Genomic DNA, 26,285 nt, shown 5'->3' with positions numbered 1-26,285 from the left:
GGGAGCTAACCTTCTTCTGGGTACCTCAAAAACTAGATCAATGAAAAAAGAAAGGGTAAAGCTGGTTTTAGGTTAACATTGGAAAGCTGACACAAAGAACTGCCCAAAAATTAACAGGGTTTCTCATTGGGCCAGTGAGCACTTTATTACTGAAGACAGACAAGCAGAAGGTGAATAAGGAACTCTCAAAAATATTAAGTTACTTAATATTAATTAACTCCCACTGTGGGGCATAAGGTTGAACTATAAAATCTTTATTTCATCTTCCAACATTATGATTCTATCACTAATTAATAATCAAGAACCAGACTACTGGTTTCAAATTCCAGCTCTGTCATTTACAAGCTGTGTAACTACGAGCAAGTTACTTAACACCTCTTCATCAGTTTCCTTGTATGTAAAACTGTGGCATCAAGAGTATCTTCTTCATCTTATGGTGGTAAAATGAGTTAATGTATATAAAGAACCTTCCAGGAACCAAGCACCTGGCCCACGGTAAGCCCCCAGTAAGCATTAGCCATTAGCCATTATTATTAATAGTTGAATGACAACTTTGTGCTCAGTCCCATTATAACTAAAATTGGATACCAAAATATACATGTGGCCCTGGTTCTCAAGACTGATATATGAAAACAGGAGCAAACAATGATAGCCACCAATTTTTGAGTTCCTATTACAAACTGAACACTATAGTGTTTTTTGAGCAACCAACAAAATAAGTATTACCATTCCCATCTAAGATTAAAAAAAATTATAAAATTAAATAATTTGCAGCTAGTTACAGGAAGATGGTAAGCTTTTTCAGGCTCCAAGGGGTGGGCTCTTTCAAGTCTAGTAGCCATCTCAAAAGTAGCCTGTTCCTTTCTATTATCTAATTTTATCTTTGCCACACTCTCTTAGGTAAATAGAGTGGACAGTATCATATGAAAGTTGAACATGTAGGCTCTGGAGCCAGGCAACCTAGGATCCAAAGGCAGCTCTATCATTCATTAGCTATATGACACTGGGTAAGTTACGTAACTCAGGGCTCACCTCCTTCACTATAAAATAAAGAGGATAAGAGCACCTGTATCAAAGGATTTCTGGAGGATTAAATGAGCTAATACATAGCAAGTACCTGGCACATGGCTAAGTAGCTGTTATTGTCATCTCAGTGATGGATAAAGAAACTAAGATAAATCAGTGAAGAATCTAGACCACAAATCAAGTTTGTTGTTTCTCAGCCATTTTTCCACTAGGTCATATGGCTGTACTGATATAACATGTTAGTGTTTTTCTTCTAAAATAAAAGACAACAAATTATATTTCCACAAACTCGAATATTCCTAACACTGAGCCCTTAGTCAAAATGATTATATTTCTACCACCCTACAAAGTTCAAATATCCAATATGTTTTAATGCTAATAACTTAATCTCTAACCATAAAAAAATAGGTCCCTGATTGCCCCTTTTCTCCCCATCCCTCCAGCATCACTCAGTAAAAGAAGGAGCCTTCTGGTCCTCCTGGCCCAGCCACAGCTTCCACAGTCAAGGATACTTTCAGGCCTCAGTACCCTACTTCCTGCCCTGGTACACATTTGAACATGTGGCTGTTACAGAAATCCTACTTTCCTCACATCCAGCTTCCATTTTCTTTACTAAATGGTGGAGTTTTCATTTGGTGATCTTTCCAATGATTCCTGGTAGACTTCTGAACAAACCCACCATGGGCAAACATTTCCTCTTAGTGAAACTCCTTGCCAACCTGACACTGATTATTGTTTTTCCTTATTGTAGTCCTTGATGATGGCAAAGTAACACTCACCCCTCTCTTCTATTGTGACTTAGGGACCAGAATAACTAGTCCTTGAATTAAAAAAAAATTTTTAAAGAACCACTGGGAATTATTGACAGTACCTATTCTCCCCACTTTTCCTCCCTCACTCTCAAATGAGGCCTCTGACCCACATTTTCACATACACAATGGTGTTTGTACCAGCCTGAGGATGCCAATTCCATGCCCAATCTTGCTCCCCCCATATGGCAGAAAGGGCTGCCACCATGGGACAGCTGCTGAGCTGTGCTAAATCCTGTATGGAGTACTTGTGGCCCAGAGGGTGTCACCTCCAAGATGTTCAGGGCTCCATCTCTCCCTCCCCGCCTGCCTATTATGCTTGGAAGCAGGCGTGCAGCATAATCACCCCTGCCTCTCCTGGATCCCTGAGGGGAGCCTCCTCCTCAGGGTGGAACGTCTGTCATATGGCCACTAGGCATCTGGTTTTAAGCAGATTTTTGTTGAGAGGTGAAATGGTGCCAGTATTGTACTGTTTCCCTTCCCTGTGGACATTTGTCAGAGTAAATGACAAGAGTAGATTAGCCCATTAAGGATCTGAGTCCCACCGGCTAAAATTTTGATTATTTATATAAAGGATCTTAAACTTCATGTACTAGGGATCCCTTCCAGTGTTAAAGTGTAGGGGGGCTTGAGTTGTCTTTCAAAGTTTATATTCTTGTCTGGGTGCCCCTACACTCACATATTTTGCAACCTACAGTTGGTTTCATTTTCTTCCTTACAACTTCTCTGTGTCTTTGTTACTGATGTGGAAACATTTTGTACTTCAAACTCAGGTTGATGAACATTGAAGCTTTCTGGCTAAATCGGCAAGAGGCTGAGAAATAGGTCAAAAAGGTCATCTCTTCACTCAGCATCAGAAAGTGCTGGAACTGGAGGACTGACAAAGCAGTATGGTTGGGTCAGATACAAAAGCAGAGACCAAAAGCCTAGAAAAAAGTAACATTGTCCAATGATATGAAGAAAGAAAGGAGAGAAGGGATAGAAGGGAGCAAAAAGAATGTCCATTGTCATGTTTGCTCAAAAAAAAAAAAAAAAAAAAAGAATGGTGAGAGAGGGAGAGGGAAGAAGAAATGAACATTTACTAAGCATCTACTGTGTACCTCATAGTACACAAAACCTTACAAGATGATTCCATGTATGTTTAATCCCTACCAGGACCTCGTAAGAAAGATGGCACCCCATTTTTACAGAAAAGTAACTTGCCTGGAATTAATTTTGCTAACAAATATGATACAGGACCTAAATTCAAGTGTGGTCTATATAAAATCTCACTCTTTTAAATGAATCACTTTCTAAGTCTAAATGATTGTTCATCCTAAGCCACTGAAAAAATGAATATAACTATGGATACATAACATGTTAACATTTAGAGGAAGCTGAGTGACGGGTTTTTTGAAACTCTCTGTACTAGCTTTGCAAATCTTCTGTAAATCTAAAATTATTTCAAAATAAATAGTTTTTCTTTTAATGAAGTAACTGCACTTCACAGAGCACATGTAGCCCACACAAGGAGCTGGTGATATTGTGGATTGAAAGTCCAGTGACTCAAGGATCAATAAACAGACATTATATAATTTACTTACTGTCCTTTTGACCTCAGATTCTAATAAGCCCAAATGTTTCTTCTCACTAAGATTTAAAATAAATGCTTTAAAAACTGCTCTCAATCTTAAGATACTTCCCAACTAAATCTGTTAATGTTGCTAATTTAAGCATAGTATGAAAAGCTGCAATGATTTACAATGCCACATGCATATAATGATTATACCTCACTGCTTTGAGATATATGCCCAGGGGCCAGGTACAGTGGCTCATGCCTGTAATCCCAGCAATTTGGGAGGCTGAGGCGGGTGGATCACCTGAGGTCAGGAGTTCGAGACCAGCCTGGCCAACATGGTGAAACCCTGTCTCTACTAAAAACTGCAAAAATTAGCCAGGCACAGTGGTGCGCGCCTATAGTCCCAGCTACTCAGGAAGCTGAGGCAGGAGAATCGCTTGAACCCAAGAGGCAGAGGCTCCAGTAAGCCAAGATCATGCCACTGCATTCCAGCGTGGACAACAAAGAGAGACATCACAAGAAAAAAAAGAGAGAGAGACAGAGATATGCCCAGGAATCTCATTCATATGATAAGCAACTAAATATTGTAAAAAAGTAAGTTGCAAAAGAGTATATGGTCAATTTTGTCTTAAATATATAATATATACAGAATATATATTCTATTATAACAGAATATATATTATATAAAACAGAGAAAGAAAATGTGCCCCATTTAAGCTTTTGGAGTGATGCTATGGTTGGAACATGTCTCCCCAAAATTCGTATGTTGGAACCTAAGACCCAATGTGATAGCATTAAAGGATGGCACCTTTAGGTGGTAAGTCATGTGGGTTCTACCCTATTAAAGTTTTATGTGTTGAGTTAACATAATCTTTTAAGATATTAGACAAGAAAAGAAGACACAGATCCTTCAGAGGACACAACCAGGTGAAACAGAGTAACAGCCATCTAACTTTGCTGCTACTTTTCCTGCTACCACTTTTTACATTTCTAAAGGGATATTTTACAATCCTGTCTTTCTTTGGGGGATGTTGCCCTTCCATCTTCCGTATGTTACTCTCAGCCTTGACATCCTATCCTGGCCAAGGGGTAGGTATATAGACAATCAAGATCTGATCCTTTCCCCCAGGAATTGGAATATTGGGCCAACGAAGGAACAGATGGAAGGTTAGTGGAAGTCATCCATTCTGACAACAGCAATCACTTTCTGTGATTCTTTCTGTGAGTTCCACCAAAGGAACTACCTGGAGCTACCATGGCTTCTATACTTGTGAGATTCTGTTTTTTGTAACTATGTGAGCTACACAAATCTATTTAATAACTTTATTTTTTAAAGTTAGTCAATTTCAGTTACAAGCAAACTTAGAGGATCAGAACATCATATTTGGAAGGCATCTTAGAATTGACTTAACGTATCTTACTTCTAAACATTATGTTGTAATTAAAGAAAATCATTTTAATTGTTTTTAGTCTTGATATATGGAAAGTCAATATTTTGACCTTGAGGCTAACCGCACTCTTGTGTAAACAGTCCCTGAAGGTCTAACTGTATGCCTAGGAAGGAAAGAACACAGGTATTACTGAGTTCCAGTGGGCTTCGCCATAAGCAGAAAATTTCTTGGCTTGAAAAAGAAGATGAGGGGGAAGCTATCTGAGATCAATTTTAGTGTAATTTATCCCTACCGAAATGCAGATTTCCCTACTTGAATTAGCTACACACAAATATTGTTTTTAAAATACTTGATTTCTACAATGACACAAGAAAAGCAATCTCAGCAATCAAGATATACAAGTTTTGTTGAGTACACATGGACACAAAGAAGGGAACAACAGACACCAGGACCTACTTGAGGGTGCAGGGTGAGACCAGGGTGAGGATTGAAAAACTACCTATCAGGTATTATGCTGATTAGCTGTGTGACAAAATTATCTGTACACCAAACTCCCACAATATGCAATTCACCTGTGTAACAAACCTGAACATGCACCCTTGAACCTAAGAGTTGGAAAGAAAAAAAAAATGCAAGTTTTTTTTCTTATTAAACAATGAAAGCAAAAACCTACTAAAATCTAGGGAAAGTTGAATGATTAGGCCTCAAGTGAAGAAAGAGGCTATTTTCACAGAGCCAGTTTGGTTTTGCTTACCCCATCTCTTTTGATTTCAAAATAATAATTACCAATAAAAGGGGTGGGGGGGCAGAGAATCAAGATTATAGAAACTCTGGTGTAGTCAGAAAATGACTAGAGTAAGCTACAATTTTCCAACTGTGATGTAACGTGGTTTAAGGGAGCACAGTTCTGGAGTTCAGGAGCAGAGAGGAACCTTTTGAGCAGAACTTCTTGTCTTCTAATAGACCCTCTGAATCTTCCTCTTCCATTTCCATTGTCATGTGGGTAGTCACTATACTAAACCAGATTCAGGTGTTCCTTATGTGATTAATTGCTATGTAACTCATTCTGCTCTGCCACCTTCAAATTAGTAAGATCGTTGTTCTCTGTCTTGTGTTCTTCCTTGGGCTTCTCATGGGCTGTGGTGAATGTGACAGCATCCCATAATGGGGGCCTTGGGTCCACAGGGAAGAGTACCAAAGAAGATCAGTTCTCTTTTATAATCTTAACACCCCAGGAGTATCGCGTCCAGTTATTAGAGTACGTGATGTTGCTCACTCGAATAAGATCTTTGGCTGTGGTCATCTCTAAGATCTCAGGTCTGGGATTATCCCTAGTAATGACCCAGGGTCTGAATGCCTCCCTCCTGGCACACCACACCCTAAAGAATAAAGCCCCCCAATTCCCTGTATTTTCAATTGATGATCTGCAGCACAATGACTTAGAAAGAATGGGAAAGACCAAGGTATGGTGGTCCAGGCCAGCAGGCCTGCTTTGGAGGCAGCCAGCAGGCTGGGCTGGCAGCCACTCAGAGCCTGCTGCTTTCCACCAGGGGTTTTGCTGACCAGATCGGAGCAACACTCAAGAAGGCAGCAGCTGTGGCTAGAGCCAGCTCCCCTAATTCCTTCTTAGCTAATGAACTGGAAGGATCCAAAGGGAGCCAAGGAAGAATGGGTCCCCTGGGGCATACAGAGAGGCCTATCCTCCAATGAATTTTCCATTTTTAATTAGGCTTGATGGTCTAGTCAGAATAAGACTTTTTAGATAAACTGTCATAGGGAGCAGGGATGTCCAAGGCCTAATTCATCAGATCCCCCAGGATCTCAGACCCAATATTCCCCCTGGTTAGACCTCCTGACTTGCTTTGATGGAGCCAAAAAATAAATAAATAGGGTATTTTTAAGTATTTTTTTATTTCAAAAGGAATACATGATATTAGAAATCAAAAAACACTTTAAAAATATATAACAGAGAAAGAAAATGTGCCCCATAAACCTACCTCCCCAGAGGATAACAATTACATTTATTTAGCTTTTCTAAATAGATATACAAAGATACCTGTGTGTGTTATTCTGTATATGTTAGATATTCAAGACAAAATTGACCATATAATATACTCTTTTGCAACTTACTTTTTTGCAGTTATTATAGTTACTTATAGCTCTATCTCACTCACTTTAATAGCCGAATAGCATCTGATTCCAAGTTTATGCCTTTATTTGACCAATCTTTTACCAACTAGTAACATTGAACACTTTTCAGATGGTTTTAGTAGAACAAATTCTTGATAGAGGAATTGCTAGGTCAAGGGATTATATATTTCTGTGTGTGTATGTGTATTTTTTTCTATTTTAATAGACATTGCGAAATTGTAATATTTTAATATTTTGCTCACTATGTTTCCAAATCAACTCTAGGGCAAGTTATTTGAATGATATGGTTATGAAATAAAATCACCAGAAAAGTTCCTGCCTAATAAGAATGATACAATGGACTTAGGGGACTTGGGAGGAAGAGCAGGAAGGGGTTGAGGGATAAAAAACTATACATTGGGTACGGTGCTCACTGATGAGGTGAAGGGTGTATGAAAATCTCAGAAATCACCACTAAAGAGCTTATTCATGTAACCAAACACCACCTGTTTCCCCAAAAACCTATTGAAATAAAAATGATAATAAAATAAAAAGTTCCTGCCTAAATAATTGTTTTCAACATCTAGGCATGTGGCTATGGAAACAGTCAGCATGACCATAAGCAGAGAATCCACTCAAAATAGACAGAGATATAAATGTCTATGTGAACAGACAAATCACTTTTATAATTTTATATTCAATTTCTGATCCTGGAAAATATTCACAATTGTACAATGTTAACTCCTTTTAAAATACAAATCCTGCCCCTCTGTGTTTCTATAAAAAATTCAGTTCCAGGTAGTTTGGAAACCAGAAATAAAACAGGATCTATAAGGAAAAAAAGATAATGTTCCCCACTCATGGCATGAAAAAAAGAGTGGTCTGAAATAAAATAAATATGAAATGAGAAGGGTCCTCTACCTGACAAACAGTTCACTTAGGTAGATGCTAGATGTTCCTTTCCTGGGCATGGGATCAGGGTATCAGTGATATCTCTGTCTTTACATTAGAACAGATGGAGACAAGAAACCAAGAGAACCAGCCCCAAACTGCTGCTTCTTGGGACCACAAATCTGCAACTCACCCAAAATTCAGCTCTTGTTTGCCTCCCTAACTTCCCTCACTCCATAAACAATGGGGCAGGTCTGTATCCTCACTTTCCTAAGTCACTGCTGAGCTACCTTCCCCAATACACAGTAGCCTGGATCCAATCCCAATTGGTGTGTGTGACTAGTAGAGGTCGGAATGGCAGCTTTTGACATTACAGGAGCCAAGTAACACCATGGAAGAAACAATTGGTGCATCTATTCTCATCCAAGCATGTTTCAGTCTTTATAGACTATAAAAATTGTAGTATCGTAATAACAGGAAAACAAAATAATGTGCTGTATGGATGTGTTTGGGAAACAGCAATATAAATTTATTTAACCTTATATATTTACTTTTTCTACTACTCACAACTTAAACATTTTAAAGTGTGGTGAAAAAGTAATGACTACTGATTATACTGAAGCTCTGTGTAAACTGAAGATAATACAACAAAAAGCCAAAAAGAAGGAGACGGAAAGGAAACTTCTAAGAGTGGATAGACTTAGGTTTTGAATAAGGTAATTTGGGGAGTCAGTACCTTTCATTATTTTCAAATCAGAAATATGATACAAATAATTAAGTAATTTATTGGAGTTCATATAATAATTTGGTGAGAATGCTGATAATCACAGTTTAAGTTAAATTTAATATAGAGAATTTAAAAGAGAACAGTATGCTGAATGCCATGAGCAGACATCAATGTTAGCACACAAATGCTTACATAACAGTTTATGTATATAAACACACACCTTACAAATAACTCCCTTCAAAAAAAAAAAAAAGGAAAGAAAAAGTACTGTTTTACCACCATGCCCTCTTAATATTTTGTTTAATGTAGGCTTATTTTGTTTAATGTAGAGACAAATTGGATAATCCCTCTCCCTAACAGAAAATATGTGAGTGTGTGAATGTGTATGTATACACACCCTACTGTTTTATTTCAAATCAGTGTATTTAAATGTATTATCTTGTAATATACCTATAATGAACTTTACTAAGGAAACCCAAGCTTACTAGAATCAGTCCTAATTTTTTTTAATTAAACTAAAAAAAAAAGGGTTTTGGAATCATACAGAACCATGTTCAAATCCCAGTTCCACAATTTACTCTTTTTTTTTTTTTTTTTTTTTTGAGATGGAGTCTCACTCTGTCGCCCAGGCTAGAGTGCAGTGGTGCGATCTCGGCTCACCGCAAGCTCCACCTCCTGGGTTCATGCCATTCTCCTGCCTCAGCCTCTCAAGTAGCTGGGACTACAGGTGCCTGCCACCACGCCCAGCTAATTTTTGTATTTTTAGTAGAGATGGGGTTTCACCGTTAGCCAGGATAGTCTCGATCTCCTGACCTCATGATCCACTCACCTTGGCCTCCCAAAGTGCTGGGATTACAGGCGTGAGCCACCAGATGGAGTCTTAACGCTCACCTAGGCTGGAGGGCAGTGGCATAATATTGGTTCACTGCAACCTCTGCCTCCTGGGTTCAAGCAATTCTTGTACCTCAGCCTCCAAAGTAGCTGGGACTACAGGTGTGCGCCACCATGCCTGGCTAATTTTTGTATTTTTAGTAGAGATGGGGTTTCACCATGTTGGCCAGGCTGGTCTCGAACTCCTGACCTCAGGTGATCCACCCACCTTGGCCTCCCAAAGTGCTGGGATTACAGGTGTGAGCCACTGCACCCAGCCTCACCATTTACTCTTCAGGACTCAAGACAAATGAGTGCATTTGGGGTGTAAAGGGAAACTCTAAGGCATGGTTTTCTCTGTTGTACATTGGAGACCTACTCCCCACAAGCTTGTGATGTGAATTAGTGAGATGAGGACACCTACCATGAGCCAGACAAATCCTAGGCATTCAATAAAATTTTTCTCTTCCCTTTAATTCAAACATGATTTTTGCAAAAATGCTTCCTACATTTATTAATAAGTGACTATAGTTAATATTGCTGATAAACACAATTTGAATTTTTTTGCAATATTTGTCTTGTGAGATCATTACTCTGAGTTAAATATATAGCCACTTAACCTTAAGCACTATACTGTGTTGCATTTACCAACCAAAATAATTCAGAGAGAGGGAGTTTATCCTAACTATGGTCTTTCAATCCAGTGACCAAAAAGTAATATCAAATGTAAAATGGACTGTAACCAGGATTGTTAAAGTATTATGTATCATTCCTGTTCACTGAAGAGAAACAAATGACTCAGAGAGCTGATTTTTAAATCACTCATATGCCTTAGCAAAGCAAAGGTAAACAAAGGAAACCGCCTAATGAAACACATGAAATGTATGGTTTTTTAACTAATACTTTCCCTTTCCCCAGTATGCTTCCAGAAAACCAAGCCCTTGAAGTTTTAGTAGAGGCCCCTAATCAATGCACATTACCAATTCTAATGTTTAAATCTGCCAGTGTTTTAAATGTTAAAAAAGTTCAAATGCAGGGGGAAAAAAGCCAGGAATAGGCATAGATACTGAGTACCTCAAATACTGGAATCTGAGTAATACTGAACAGACTTTAAAGAAAGATCAGAAGCAACAAGCATTTGCACAGGTTCTGTTCCTCCTTGATGGATCTGGATCCCACTCAGGCTGATGATTCCAGCTTATTCTTGCTCTCTTGCATTTTGTACTTTGTAGCCATCTTTCCTTCCCCGCCTACACTGTATCCACAAGCTTCAGTACCAGACTTGAAGATGACAGCCTTCCAGATACCGCTTGACCAGCTACCACAATTACATAAAGTCACATCCCTATAACAAGTCCCTCATTTACGTATGCGTATGTGTATATATGTATGTACGTGTATGCATCTGTACGTATATATGCATAGTGTGTGTGTGTGTGTGTGTGTATATATATATATATATGAAGGGACTTATTACAGGGATGTGGCCTTATATAATTGTGGAAGCTGGGGATCAAAATATATATATATTTATCTGATAGAACCCTGACTGATAATAACACCCATACATTTAAAATATATTATTTTTCTTTCCTTTCTTTTCTCTAGATATCTCAAATCTTTTTGCCCTCTTCAACATGAGGTGAGGGCTAAATAATTAAACAAAAAAAAACACCTCTCTCTCCTCTCTGTCCTTCAGTTTTTTTCCGTCAATTAGTGGATAATTAGTGGCCATTATCATGGTGACATTATAGAATAAAGTATACCCAAAGCCATTTTCTACCTTTCTTGTTACCAGAAACCCAATATGATTCAGGTGTCAGAGGCCCACTTTCCTCACAAAAGCCTGGGCCCTCCTCAGCCCCAGGAGATAGTTTTTTTTTTTTTTTTTTTTTTTTTTTGAGACGGAGTCTCACTCTGTCACTCACACTGGAGTGACTCACTATCTCAGCTCACTGCAATCTCTGCCTCCCGGGTTCAAGAGATTATCCAGCCTCAGCCTCCTGAGTAGCTGGGATTACAGGCGTGCACCACCAACACGCCCAACTAATTTTTGTATTTTTAGTAGAGACGAGGTTTCACCATGTTGGTCAGGCTGGTCTCAAACTCCTGACCTCGTGATCCACCCGCCTCGGCCTCTGAAAGTGCTGGGATTACAGGCGTAAGCCACCACGCCCAGCTGGAGATAGATCTAGTCCAAGCATTGATAATTTATTTTCTTTGCCAGGGATTAGGTGAGAAATAAGCACATGACATAATTCTGGAGAGTAAAATGATGGTAAAGCTTTAGGAAATTTTCCCCCACTCCTTCTTAAAAGAAGAATCGGCCCCTATTCAGTCTTCAGATGTTATTGTGTGAGGAGATGGTATCTGGATCTATTGTAGCTCTTATGGTAGGCAAATGACCCCCACAGATGTCCTCATCCTAATCATCAGGACCTGTGAATAATTAGGTTACATGGAAAAGGAAAATTAAGGATGCAAATGGAGTTAAGGTTGCCAGTCAGCTGACCTTAAAATAGAGTAGCCTGGTTTATCCAGGTGGTCCCACTGTAATCACAAGGATCCTTAAAAATGAAAGAGGAAGGCAGAAGAGGAAAGTCACAGGGAGATGTGACTATGAAAGAAGGGCACAGAAAAATGCAACATTGATGGTCTTGAAAATGGAGGAAACAGGCCACAAGCCAAGGGATGTGGACAGCTTCTAGGAGCTAGAAAAGCAATGAAATGGATTCTTAGAGCCTCCAAAAAATAATGCAGACATGGGGACCTTGATTTTGGCCAAATGAGACCCATGTCAAACATATGACCTACAGAAATAGAATAAATTTGTACTGTTTTAAGACACTAAATTTGTGCTAATTTGTTTCAACAGCAATAGAAAAGTAATAAGAGTATTCTTTGACTACAATGCTGATCCAGTCGAATTCAAGAAATCATTGGCAGGAGTAAGATAAGGTAAAAGAGATCTGACTTATCCTTGGGGTCCTAGTTGACCCAAATTCAGTACGTTCAAAATAATTACTAAAGTAAACACAGACCGCATTACTAGCCCAGTGTAACATTCCTACTAAATTCTGCACTTACGGATTGCTATGTCCAGTTCTGAGCACCATATTGAAGAGGAACACTTACAAACTAAAGTGCTCATGTGACATCACAGGAACATGACAGCCCTCAGGATGCTTGCCTTGGAGGAGACTTGAAGGAAGGCAATAATATCTATAATCCTTATGAGGCTATCATGTGAAAATGGAACTGAGACCGTGTTCTCCCTGGGACAGAATATAACTCATAGGTGGAAATCACAATATATGGAAAAGCTTTTTATCAGTAAGAGATGAGCACTGTTGGAGAGTGCTGCCTTTGAATGTCGAGTACTCAGTGTCACTGGAAGAGACTCGTAGATACAATGGGTCTCAATTACCTCTTCTAAAATCCCTTCTAAATCTAAGGCTTTATTGATGTATATTTTAATAAGAGTTTTAGAGAGTAGCACAGTGCCTAACATGTAGTAAGTACTACATAATTATGTTGAATAATTGAGCGAAGTAGGTACTGTGGTCTGAATGTATCCCCCCACAGCCCCCCAAAGTGATGGTATTACAATGTGAGGCCTTTGGGGAGGTAAGTCATGAGGGAAAAGTGCTCATGAACAAAATTAGTGCCCTCATAAAATAGGCCCAAGCTTACCTTCTCTTTCCACTTGAGGACACAGCTAGAAAACGCCATCTGTGAACCAGAAAGTGTGCCATCACCAGACACCAAATCTGCTGGTGCCTCAATATTCTGGTGCCTTGATATTCTGGAGACTTCCCAGCCTCCAGAACTGTAGGAAACAAATTTCTGTTGTTTATAAGCTACCCAGTTTATGGTATTTTGTTATTATTAGCCCAAATGGACTAAGACGATAGACTTGGAGGCGTAAGTCATAGAATGCAAAATTCATCTCCTTTACAGTTTGCCTATGTTAGTGGTTCTTTGATGGGCACTTTTGGCCTTTAGAAACGGGTCTGAAAACACTAGCAGCCCAATTATCATTAACAAGGCACATAGTGTCCAGGCATTCCAATTGTTTTTTCTCACTCCAGGCTTTCCAGAGCCCACAGGGAGCCATAAAATTTATTTTATTACATCTCAGATGGTCTTAAACCAGCAGTCACACGTCAATCAAACCTAGCTATTCATCATTCTGTGCAATCCTCCAGTAAAGACAAAACAATGAATTGCTTAACAAGTAATATTTGGTAGTGATAAGGTTGAACTGTATCTTTATATTTATCCCAATGTTAGGACGCTTTTCAAAACTTCCATTGAGGACTAAACCAAATGACAATGCTGATTTGTTGGCCTGTCCAGGTTCCATGCCTTGTTTTTCCCTTTTGGTTCTCCCAAATCCAAGGCTCCTCTGATTCAGAGGGTTTTTGTTATTTTCAATTTTGTTTTGGGCCCAGACATTACCCTTAATTCCCTCAGATTAAATATTAAATTGCCTATATTAGTCCATTCTCATGCTGCTATGAAGAAATACCCATGAATGGGTAATTTATAACAATAGGAGGTTTAGGCTGGGCATGGTGGCTCATGCCTGTAATCCCAGCACTCTGGGAGGCCGAGGCAGGCAGATCACCTGAGGTCAGTTTAAGACCAGCCTGGCCAACATGGTGAAACCCCATCTCTACTAAAAATACAAAAATTATCCAGGCATGGTGCGCATGCCTATAGTCCCAACTGCTTGGGAGACTGAGACAGGAGAATTGCTTGAACCCGGGAAGCAGAGATTGCAGTGAGCCGAGATCATGCCACTGTACTCCATCCAGCCTGGGTGACAGAGCGGGGCTCCATCTCAAAAAAAAAAAAAAAGAAAAGGAAAGAGGTTTAATTGACTCACAGTTTTGCATGGCTGGGGAGATCTCAGGAAACTTACAATCAATCATGACAGAAGGCACCTCTTTTCACAGGGTAGCAGGAGAGAGAATGAGTGCCAAGCAAAGGGGGAAAGCATCTTATAAAACCAAAAGATCTCAAGAGAACTCACTACTACAAGAACAACATGGGGGAAACCACCCCCATGGTTCAATTATCTCCACCTGGTCCCACCCTTCACATGAGGGGATTGTTACAATTCAAGGTGAGATTTGGATGGGGACACAGAGCCAAACTGTATCATTCTGCCCCTAGCCCTTCCCAAATCTCATGTCGTCACATTTCAAAATACAATCATGCCCTTCCAACAGTCCCCCAAAATCTTAGCTCATTTCAGCATTAACCCAAAAGTCCAAGTCCAAAGTCTCGTCTGAGACAAAGCAAGTCTATTCCACCTATGACCCTGTAAAATCAAAAGCAAGTTAGCTACTTCCTAGATACAATGGGGGTATAGGTGTTGGGTAAACACACCCATTCCAAATAGGAGAAATTCACCAAAACAAATGGGCTACAGGCCCCATGAAAGTCTGAAATCCAATAGGGCAGTCACTAAACCTTAAAGTTCCAAAATGATCTCCTTTGACTCCACGTCTCACATTCAGGTCACGCTAATGAAAGAGGTGGGCTCCCACAGCCTTGGGCAGCTCCACCTCTGTGGCTTTTCAGGGTACAGCTGCCCTTCTGGCTGCTTTCACAGGCTGGCATTGAGGAGGGCCTGCGGTTTCTCCAGGCACAAGGTGCAAGCTGTTGGTGAATCTACCATTCTGGCGTCTGGAGGATGGTGGACCTCTTCTGACAGCTCCACTAGGCAGTGCCCCAGTGGGGACTCTTGTGTGGTGGCTCCAACACCAACACATTTCCCGTCTACACTGCCCTAGCAGAGGTTCTCCATGAAGCCTCAACCCCTGCAGCAAACTTCTGCCTAGACACCTATGTTTTTCCATACATCCTCTGAAATCTAGGTGGAGGTTCCCAAACCTGAATTATTGATGTCTGTGAACTGGCAAGCCCAAAACCACATGCAAACTGCCAGGGCTTGGGCCTTCCATCTTCTGAAGCAATGGCCTGAGCTGTACCTTGGCCCCTTTTAGCCATGGCTGGGATACACGGCACCAAGTCCAGAGACTGCACAAAGTAGAAAGGCTCTGAGCCTGGCCCATGAAACCACTTTTTCCTCCTATGCCTCTGGGCCTCTGACATGCCCTGGAGACATTTTCTCCATTGTCTTGGTGATTAACATTTGGCTCCTCACTACTTATGCAAATTTCTGCAGCTGGCTTGAATTTCTCCTCAGAAAATGGGTATTTCTTTTCTAACACACTGTCAGGCTGCAAATTTTCCGAACTTTTATGTTCTGCTTCCCTTTTAAACGTAAGTTCCAATTCCAAATCAATCTTTGTGAATGCATAAAACTGAATTTTTTTTTTTTTTTTTGAGACCAGGTCTCACTCTGTTGCCAAGGCTGGAGGGCAATGGCACAACCTTGGCTCATTGCAACCTCTGCTTCTGGGTTCAAGCCATTCTAGTAGCTGGAATTACAGGCACCCACCACCTAACCTGGCTAATTTTTGTTTTTTAATAGAAACAGGGTTTCACCATGTTGGCCAGTCTGGTCTCGAAATCCTGACCTCAGGTGATCTGCCTGCCTCAGCCTCCCAAAGCGCTGGGATTACAGGCATGAGCCACTGCACCCAGCCAAAACTGAATGTTTTTAAGAGCACTCAAGTCACCTCTTAAATGGTTTGCTGCTTAGAAATTTATTCTGCCCTAGACACAACAAAAAAAGAAAACATCAGGCCAATGTCTCTGATGAACATCAATGTGAAAATCCTCAGTAAACTATTGGCAAACCGAATCCAGCAGCACATCAAAAAGCTTATCCACTATGATCAAGTAGGCTTCATCCCTGGAATGCAAAGAATGTTCAATATATGCAAATCAACAAACTTAATCCATCACATAAACAGAACCAATGACAAAATCACATGATTATCTCAACAGATGCAGAAAAGACCTTCAATAACATTCAAGATCCTTTCATGTTAAAAACTCCCAATAAACTAGGTATTGATGAAACATATCTCAAAATAATAAGAGTTATTTATGACAAATCCATAGCCAACATCATACTGAATGGGCAAAAGCTGGAAGCATTACCTTTGAAAACTGGTACAAGACAAGGATGCCCTCTCTCACCACTCCTATTCAACACACTATTGCAAGTTCAGGCCAGGGCAATCAGGCAAGAGAAATAAATAAAGCATATTCAAACAGGAAGAAAGGAAGTCAAATTGCCTCTTTTTGCTGATGACATGATTCTATCTTTAGAAAACACCATCATCTCAGCCCCCAAACTCCTTAAGCTAATAAGCAACTTTAGCAGTCTCTGGATACAAAATCAATGTGTAAAAATCACAAGCATTCCTATAGACGAACAATAGACAAGCAGAGAACCAAATCATGAATGAACTCCCCATTCACAATTGCTACAAAGAGAATGAAATACCTAGGAATACAGCTAACAAGAGATGTGAAGGACCTCTTGAGGAGAACTACAAACCACCACTCAAGGAAATCAGAGAGGACACATACAAATGGAAAAATATTCCATGCTCATGGATAGGAAGAATCAATATCATGAAAATGGCCATACTACCCAAAGTAATTTATAGATTCAATGCTATTCCCATCAAACTACTATTGATATTCTTCATAGAATTTGAAAAACTTCTTTAAATTTCATATGTAACCAAAACAGAGCCTGTACAGCCAAAACAATCCTAAGCAAAAGAACAAAGCTGGAGGCATCATGCAACCTGACTTAAAACTATACTACAAGGCTACTGGTACCAAAACAGACATATAAACCAATGGAACAGAACAGAGACCCCAGAAATAACACCACACATCTACAACCATCTGATCTTCAACAAACCTGACAAAAACAAACAATGGGGAAAGGATTCCCTATTCAATAAATGGTGCTGGGAAAACCAGCTAGCCATATGCAGAAAGCTGAAACTGGACCCTTCTTTACATCTTATACAAAAATTAACTCGAGATGGATTAAAGATTTAAATTTAAAACCCAAAACCATAAAAAACCCTAGAAGAAAACCTAGGCAATACCATTCAGGACATTGGCATGGGCTAAGACTTCATGACAAAAATGTCAAAAGCAATTGCAACAAAAGGCAAAATGGACAAATGAGATCTAATTAAACTAAAGAGCTTCTGCACAACAAAAGACACTATCACCCGAGTGAACAGGCAACCTACAGAATGACAGAAAATTTCTGCAATCTACCCATCTGACAAAGGTCTAATATCCAGAATCTACAAGGAACTTAAGCAAATTTACAAGAAAAAAAAATCAAAAAGTGGGCAAAGGATATGAACAGACATTTCTCAAAAGATGACATTCATGCAGTCAACAAACATGAAAAAAATCTCAACATCACTGATCATTAGAGAAATACAAATCAAAACCACAATGAGATACCATCTTATGCCAGTTAGAATGGTGATTATTAAAAAGTCAAGAAATGATAGATGCTGGCAAGGCTGTGGAGAAATAGGAATGCTTTTACACTGTTGGTGGGAATGTAAATTAGTTCAACCATTGTGGAAGACAGTGTGGCAATTCCTCAAGGATCTAGAACTAGAAATACCATTTGACCCAGCAATCCCATTACTGGGTATATACCCAAAGGATTATAAATCATTCTACTATAAAGACACATGCAAACATGTTTATTGCAGCACTATTTACAATAGCAAAGACACAGAACCAACCCAAATGACCATCAATGATAGACTGGATAAAGAAAATGTGGCACATATACACCATGAAATACTGTGCAGCCATAAAAAGGAATGAGATCATGTCCTTTGCAGGGACATGGATGAAGGTGAAAGCCATCATTCTCAACTAATTAACACAGGAACAGAAAACCAAACACTGCATGTTCTCACTCATAAGTGGGAGTCAAACAATGAGAACACATGGACACAGGGAGGGGAACAACACACACCCAGTAGGGGGAAGGGGGTGCTGAGGAGAGGGAGAGCATTAGGACAAATTGGTAATGCATGTGGGCTTAAAACCTAAATGACGGGTTGACAGGTGCAGCAAACCACCATGGCACATGTATACCTATGTAACAAACCTACACGTTCTGCACTTGTATTCTGGAACTTAAAGTAAACTAAATAAATAATTTAAAAAGTTAAAAAAATAAACTTCTTCTGCCAGACACCCTAAGTTATCCCTCTCAAGTTCAAAGTTCCACAGATCTCTAGGGCAGGGGCAAAATGCTGCCTACCTCTTTGCTAAGGCACAGCAAGAGTCACTTTATTCCAGTTCCCAAGAAGTTCCTCATCACCACCTGAGACCACCTCAGCCTGGACTTCATTGTCCATTTCACTCTCATCATTTTGGTCAAAACCATGTGACAGTTCTCTAGGAAGTTCCAAACTTTTCCCCATCTTCCTGTCTTCTTCTGAGCCCTCCAAGCTCTTCAAACCTCTGCCTGTAACCCAGTTCCAAAGTCGCTTCCACATTTTCGGGTATCTTTATAGCAGCACCCCACCCTCTATGGTACCAATTTACTATATTAGTCCATTCTCATGCTGCTATAAAGAGACTGGGTAATTGAGACTGGGTAATTTTTAAAGAAAAGAGGTTTAATTGACAGTTCCACATGGCTAGGGAGGCCTCAGGAAACTTAAACAATGATGGTGGAAAGCACTTCTTCACTGAGTGGCAGGAGAGAGAATGAGAGCCAAGTGAAGGGGGGAAGCCCCTTATAAAACCATCAGCTCTTGTGAGAACTCACTCACTATCATGAGAATAGCATGAGGGAAACGACCCCCCATGATTCATTTATCTCCATCTGGTCCTGCCCTTGATGTGTGGGGATTATTACAATTCACGATAATATTTGGGTGGAGACACAGAGCCAAACCCTATAATTGCCTTTTGTTATTTCTCTCTAAAAATGCAGATAACTCTTGTTCAAAGTGGGAGTCAGAAGGTAACATATTGATTGCTTTCCTAGTCCTGGAGGGACTGGGGCATCAAAGCTGAGTACTGCAAAAGGGAAAAGAGTGACAAGTAAGAAAACAAAAATACACTGCACTACTCAAAACCACAGGGTTATCTAGGCTTCACTTGTATCACAGCTTGCTGAGGAATAAATTTTAGAACAAATTTAGCTGATAAACCAATTCTAGAAACTCCTTGAGTGTACTCTCATTAATGGTCTGTTTCTCTCACAATGGTGGATACTGCTCCCGGAAGCATTTTGTATAATGTGACTCCATCCCCTAACTGGACAAGAATAAGCACAATGTCTAAGCTGGACCAATCAGAATCCATGTACCAATATTTGAACTAAAATAGTCAAGAAGAGAAAGACAGAGACAGACTGGCTTAGTCTCTTGGGATGCCTCCTCTAGTTCCCATAAATATAACCTTGGGACCTGTGGGCTGGCCATCTTGCACTTGCTATGTAGATCAAAAAGGCAGAGGAAACAGGCTTACAAAGAGAAAGAAGAAGCTATGCCAAGAGGCAGCATTGGTGTGATTCCAGGCTCTCCATAGGCCTGGATGCATTCTTGCTCTGGATTACTTGAGTTGCCCTTGTATCTTGAAAATTATTTTTTCCTTAACTAGTTTTCGAGTCTGTTTCCTGACACCAAAACAATCACAGTAGTACACATCTTTAGTGGGCTTTGTAATGTATCAAATTGGCTATGCTGAACTACATTTCCCAGAATTCCCTGTCCTGTGTATTTCTGATGAGCATCAGAGACAGAATGATTCCTGTGGGCAATTTAGTGTACAGAAATGATGTAGCAGCCATTTTTTGCTCACACAGGTTGCTGCTTATCTCTGCTGTTGCACTTCATTGGTGTGAAGCAGCAGCTGGGCCTACAGCTTGCTCTACTTTCCCATGGATCTTCCTTCAGCTGCTCCAGTTCCTGGGCCAGGTGTATATGTTTATCTGTGTAACAAAGAATTCCAAATGTTACTTTTATCCGTACACTATTTTATCCTGTTGATACTAGGCCCATGCCCCAACCTATCAAAATCATTTTGATTATCTGTCATTGTGTACATTAGCTACCTAAGCTTTGTTATACCTATAATCTGACTCCTTGCTGTCTTCCTCATACTCTTCTTATTAATACTTCTGGAGGCCTTCCATCTTCTAGCAATCTATTAAAGGCATTGGGCAATAATGAAATGAGATCTAATATATTAATGTACTGCCCCTTCCTATTCATTTAAACCAGTGTTTCTGAAGATAATAACAGCTCAAAGTAATGACTTCTGCAGAAATGGAAATTTCAGTCACCAGATCAGGCTTTATGGCAAAAGAAGGCATCAAGGTAAATGTCCATCTATTGTGACTACTCTTGTGGTAAGCTTTGGCCACCACACCAGAAAATGAGAAGCCCCAGCTTCTCTTATCTCTTAACATGGTGAACACTCCTGACCCTTTTATTTTCCTTGCTCAGAACTGTAGGATAATGAAGTCAGGGAAAGGATCTGATTTGTTCCCAGCCTTATCCCCCACATCTTGCATATACCTTGCACCAAAAGGTACTCAGTAATGTTTGCTGTTTTTTGCTCACATAAGCTTGCACAAAACCCATTTTGACATGAAGGACTCCGAAAATTTTAGCCAATCCTGAAAAACTGCAGTACAGACACCACACTCCGAGTCCACAGCAACAGACACATTTCCAGCACTGACTCATAACATTTGGGAGTAAGAAAGGGAGAGAAGAAAGGAAAGATGATTTACTCCTTATGAAGCACAAAATTCCAACTTAAAACTAGAGGCTAGTCAAATAAATTGTTATCCTTAGGCCCTTTTAATTGGTCCTTGAAATTAATTTAAATTAAAATATACCACTTAAGAAAAATGAGTGTAGTATGTTAACTGTTTATCTAAGAAGGGACAGGGAGATATAAGATATGTAGATAGTAAGATACATATATAGAGATCAAAAAATACAAAGTGGGCCAGGATTAGTGGCTCATGCCTGTAACTCCAGCACTTTGGGAGGCCAAGGTGTGCAGATCACTTAAGCTCAGGAGTTAAAGACCAGCCTGGGGAACATGGCAAAAACCCGTCTCTATAAAAAAAAAAAAAAAATACAAAAAATTAGCTGGATGTGGTGGCATGTGCCTCTAATCCCAGCTATTCAGGTGAGGTGGAAGAATCACTTGAGCCCTGGAGATTGAGGCTGCAGTGAGCTGAGATCATGCCACTGCATTCCAGCCTGGGCATCAGAGTGAAACCCTGTCTCAAAGAAAAAAAATGGCTATCTATAGAGGGAAGAAAGGAATAAAGTGGAGGAGACAAGAATAAAAGCTAGACTTCTTTGCATACACTTTGTTTTGTTGATTTGACTGTGGAATCATGTAAACATTTTATATCATTATAAGAAAAATATAAATTTGTAAAAGCAGTCCTTTTATGTTAACAGTCTATACTTAAAAACTATATACTGTATGATTCCATTTATATGACATTCTGGAACAAAGCAAAACTACAGGGAAAGAAAACAGATATGTGGTTGCCAGAGATTTGAGGTTAGGGAGAGGAGTGATTACAAAGAGGCTCAGGGCAGTTTTAGGGAGTGATAAACTGTTCTATACTTTGATTTTTGGTGGAAGTTATATTTATGCATTTGTCAAAACTTATAGAACTATACATTAAAAAGGATTAGTTTTATGGCATGTAAATTATATCTTAATTAAAGAAGTATAAAAAAGCAATCCTTAATAATAAAAAGTAAAAAAAAGAACCTAAACATATGTACAGTTGGTGGCATTACCATCAGAAACAAAGCATTTCAAGTAACTTTAAAACACAGTAATGCATCTGGTCATTTTTTTGGTGACATACTCAAATTATAAAAATAACTGCAAACAATTTTAAAAGTTTTAAACCAATCATATTATTGGGAGTAGCATTTGTAACATTACTCTCAGACACCTGCGTGTTTAGTATGGGATAAGGAAAATACGTACTTACATTGGTGTTAAGAACAGATTTCAATATAGAAGAAAGGAAATATGGATCAACAAAATTAAGCAAAAACACTTTTTTTTATTAGAAGCATCAATGCATTTTATCTTAAAAAAATGTTTCCTCTACCTGCCCACTGAAAAGACCTAGAAATAATGACCAAACTAGACAGAGGCCACAGGTAACCACTGTACCCAGGTAATGGTCTCTGAAATACTTCAGGACTCCCTGGAGAAATAGAAGATTCAGGTCTAGAGCAGGAAATGTAAAAGATGAGCCTGGCAACAATTTGTTACACCAGAAAATAAGCAAGTCATCAAACACTACTGGAGTTGTAGTTAAAGGACCCAGGAGCCAACTTGAATGTTCCCACTGGCAAAATATGGGAAGTTTAGGCACCAATAAGGATTATACCAGCAATAGATTAGAACAAAATACATATGTTTAAATCTGTAAGTTCATAAGGATACTTTCAAAAGCTCTGGTGATTACTGCTGCATGCTAGGGAACCACTTCACATTTTTAAAGCTGGTCAATAGAGGGAAAGAATCAAGCATCTCTCCTGCCTTTGTGAATTGTAGCTCAGAGAATGCTAGTAGTAGGAGTTGAAGGCAAGTTTTTCTTTAGCTGTAAGTATTCCAACTAATAAAGGAAGAAGTAAAAACAGAATATCACCCTTTAGAATGTGGGGAATATGCCTTATGAAAGTAGAAAATAATCATCAGCAGTTGCTAACATCCTCTTAAAAGGGTCAATATCAAACGTTATATACCTCCTGGTAGAGTACCTAATACAATAATCTATGAAGTATCTGAATCTGATCAACCACTAAATTTAACTACCAATTTTTTCTTTTTGAGACAGTCTCACCCTGTCACGCAGGCTGGAGTGCAGTGGCACATTCTCAGCTCACTGCAACCTCCACCTCCTGGGTTCAAGAGATTCTTGTGCCTCAGACTCCCGAGTAGCTGGGATTACAGGCATGCACCACCATGCCTGGCTAACTTTTGTATTTTTAGTAAAGACAAGGTTTCACCCTGTTGGTCAAACTGGTCTCAAACTCCTGACTCCAAGTGATCCACCTGCCTCGGTTTCCCAAAGTGCCGGGATTACAGATGTGAGTCATCACACCCAGCCTTAACTACCAATTTATAGTAAAAACAGGGCACAGAGGGGTACATGCCAGCAACACCATGGAGATGCAATCAGAAAATACAGACCATGGGAACTCTCCAGGCCTGATTACTTCAGCAACAAAAAATTTGCAAAGGGAAAAAAAGACATGGAGGTGGGTGGGACCATAGATTAAAATAAATGTAAGAAATGCAATTACGTCTAAAAGAAGCCCAATACCCATTAGTGGTCATTATCATCACTCCCTCATTGCCACCCCAGCCCTAGGCAACCACTAATCCACTCTCTGTATTCTGGATTTACCTATCCTGAACACTTTATACAAATAGAATCATACAATATGTGGTTTTTTGTGGCATCTGGCTTCTTTCCCCTAACATATTTTCAAGGTTCATCTATGTTGCATTATCAGTACATCATTCCTTTTTAGGACAGGATAATATTCCACTGTATAGACACATGACATTTTATTTACCTATTCATCAGTTGATAGGCATTTAGGTTGTTTCTACCTTTTGGCTATTATAAATAGTGCTGCTATAAACATCTGTGTGTAAGTTTTTGGGTAGATATATATTTTTACTTCTCTTGTTTATATACCTAGGTGTGGAATCCTAGGTCATATAGTAATTCTACGTTTACACTTTTGAGAAACTACCAGACTGTTTTTCCAAATGTTTGCACCAATTTACATTCCCACCAACAGTGTAAAGAGATCCAATTTCTCTACATCCTCACCAACCCTTGCTATTATCTGTCTTTTTTATTCTAGCCACCCCAGTGGATGTGAAGTGGTATCTCATTGTGGTTATGATTTGCATTTCTAATGATGACTCTTAAGTGTGCAGAGAAATCATTTTTCTTGAGCCTTTATTACTGAAGGTGAGGAGAGAAGATACTTTTGAAGTGAGAACGAATTGTTTCACACTTCAAAAAAATAAGGTGAAATTTTTTGTGTGTGAGGGACAGTCAAGATGGTTTTCAGGAACAAGAACTTATTTAAGAATCTATCCTGTAAGGAAAAAAAGGTGAAGAGCATGAGAAAATAGGGTAGGTATGTCTTTTGATCATAACTTGACACCAAAGAATTACAATGAATAAAAACTTTTACTCCCAAGAACTGATTTTTCAATCAAATAGTGTCAGAATGAGCAGAAAACTCCTAAATTTAACTGACAGAAACAAGGGATGGAAGGAATTGGTGGGTAGGTGGATAGGTGTAGTAGGTAACATTTGTGTTTTGAAACATTTCTTATTAAAGTTACAACTGAGGAGTCTGAAACTGGATTAACAGAAAGGAGATACCATCAAAACTCTCAAGTTGACTAGAGAAGAGAATTCCAAAAGTGTCACTGTAATGTCTTGGTATGCTAAAAAGTTGGAAAAGGACTTGGAGAAAATTTTAAATCAATATTTAGGGAAATCTAAGAGATTAACTATAACATAAATTGTCTAATTCAGATAAATTGACAGAACAAACTCAAACATCCCAAGACCACCATATTTTGACATTCTTGATGTAGTGCTTAACTAGGTGAGCCTCTCTAACATGAGAATATGGAGTAAGCCATCTGGTCTCACCAAAAGAGGAGGCAAACTTTGAAAAATCAGTCTTCACAAGTGACTGTTTATATACTCTCTCTCTCTGTTTTTTGTTTGTTTGTTTTTTGAGACAGAGTTTCACTCTGGTCACCCAGACTGGAGTGCGATGGCGCCATCTTGACCCACTGCACCTCCGCCTCCGAGGTTCAAGCGATTCTCGTACCTCAGCCTCCTGAGTAGCTGGGATTAAGAGCATGGCTAATTTTTGTATTTTTAGTAGAGATGGGGTTTCAACATGTTGGCCAGGCTGGTCTCAAACTCCTAACCTCAGGTGATCCACCTGCCTCAGCCTCCCAAAGTGCTGGGATTACAGGCATGAGCCACTACACCCTGCCTGTTTATGTACTCTTTAAGGAAAACTAGAAAATGGAATTTAAGAAAGGGGACCTACCAGAGGCCCAGAGAAGAAGTTATGTTAGGGTCATCTTCCTAGAATAAGAGGAGAAATCTCTGGCATTTTGTGTTAGAATCACTCTTTTGATAAATCAAAGATAATTCAGAAAGAGGAAAGTTTTGTATACTCCATGAAGAAGACAAAAAGGTAAAAAGAGAATAAGACAGAATTAAAGGAGACATCCAGAAAGATGAAAAAATAAAGTTTCAGTAAAGAATATCTTTCTTAGGAATATAATAGACTAGACAACTCTTTGAAATCTATTGAAAGATTTTCCAAATATAGAAAATCAATGGGACTAAAAATATTTCAGCAAGAGGTAGGTTAACTACATATCAGAAGGAAAAAAGGAAAGTGAAAATAGGATGATGTCTTTGGAGAGAGGAGCCAAAGAACAAAAGATGGGAAGAAAAAAAGCAGGGGTGTAGGGGAGTAATTTGAGAATCACTTGATTTACTCAAGGAAAGGTTGACATGAGCTTCTACAGCTTTTTAAAAGTGAGAATATAGACAATAAATGTACAAATGTCACAAAATGATAAGAAAATATAGGTGAAGAAAATGTTTTGAGAAATTATCATCTTGAAGAAGAAAGGGAAAGAACATCAATGAAAATAATCATTAAGAAAAAAGGTAGCCTATCTTTTGGAGGAAAATAGAAATGAATAAAAATACAGGCTCGGCATGGTGGCTCATGCCTGTAACCCCAGCACTTTGGGAGGCCGAGGCAGTTGGATCACTTGAGGACAGGAGCAGGAGTTCAAGACCAGCCTGGCCATCA

The 26,285-nt window shown here is 39.3% G+C and overlaps 1 protein-coding gene across 6 annotated transcripts in view; it reads right to left on the bottom strand.

The window, feature by feature from the left end:
- Positions 1-26,285, bottom strand: part of AKAP6 (A-kinase anchoring protein 6) — a 626,632-nt gene that overhangs the window by 525,110 nt on the left and 75,237 nt on the right. Inside the window, exon 6 of one of the 6 annotated variants that reach the window (XM_054449569.2) lies at positions 20,206-20,335. The exons of the other annotated variants lie outside the window; for them this stretch is intronic. The gene's annotated coding sequence lies outside the window, so the exon portion shown is untranslated. The remainder of the gene's footprint in view (positions 1-20,205; positions 20,336-26,285) is intronic. 6 annotated transcript variants of the gene reach the window in all.

Source organism: Pongo pygmaeus, chromosome 15, assembly GCF_028885625.2.
Source record: "Pongo pygmaeus isolate AG05252 chromosome 15, NHGRI_mPonPyg2-v2.0_pri, whole genome shotgun sequence".
Lineage (NCBI taxonomy): Eukaryota > Metazoa > Chordata > Mammalia > Primates > Hominidae > Pongo > Pongo pygmaeus.
The sequence above is the reverse complement of the archived record's forward strand: the minus strand, read 5'-3'. Positions and strand labels throughout refer to the sequence as shown.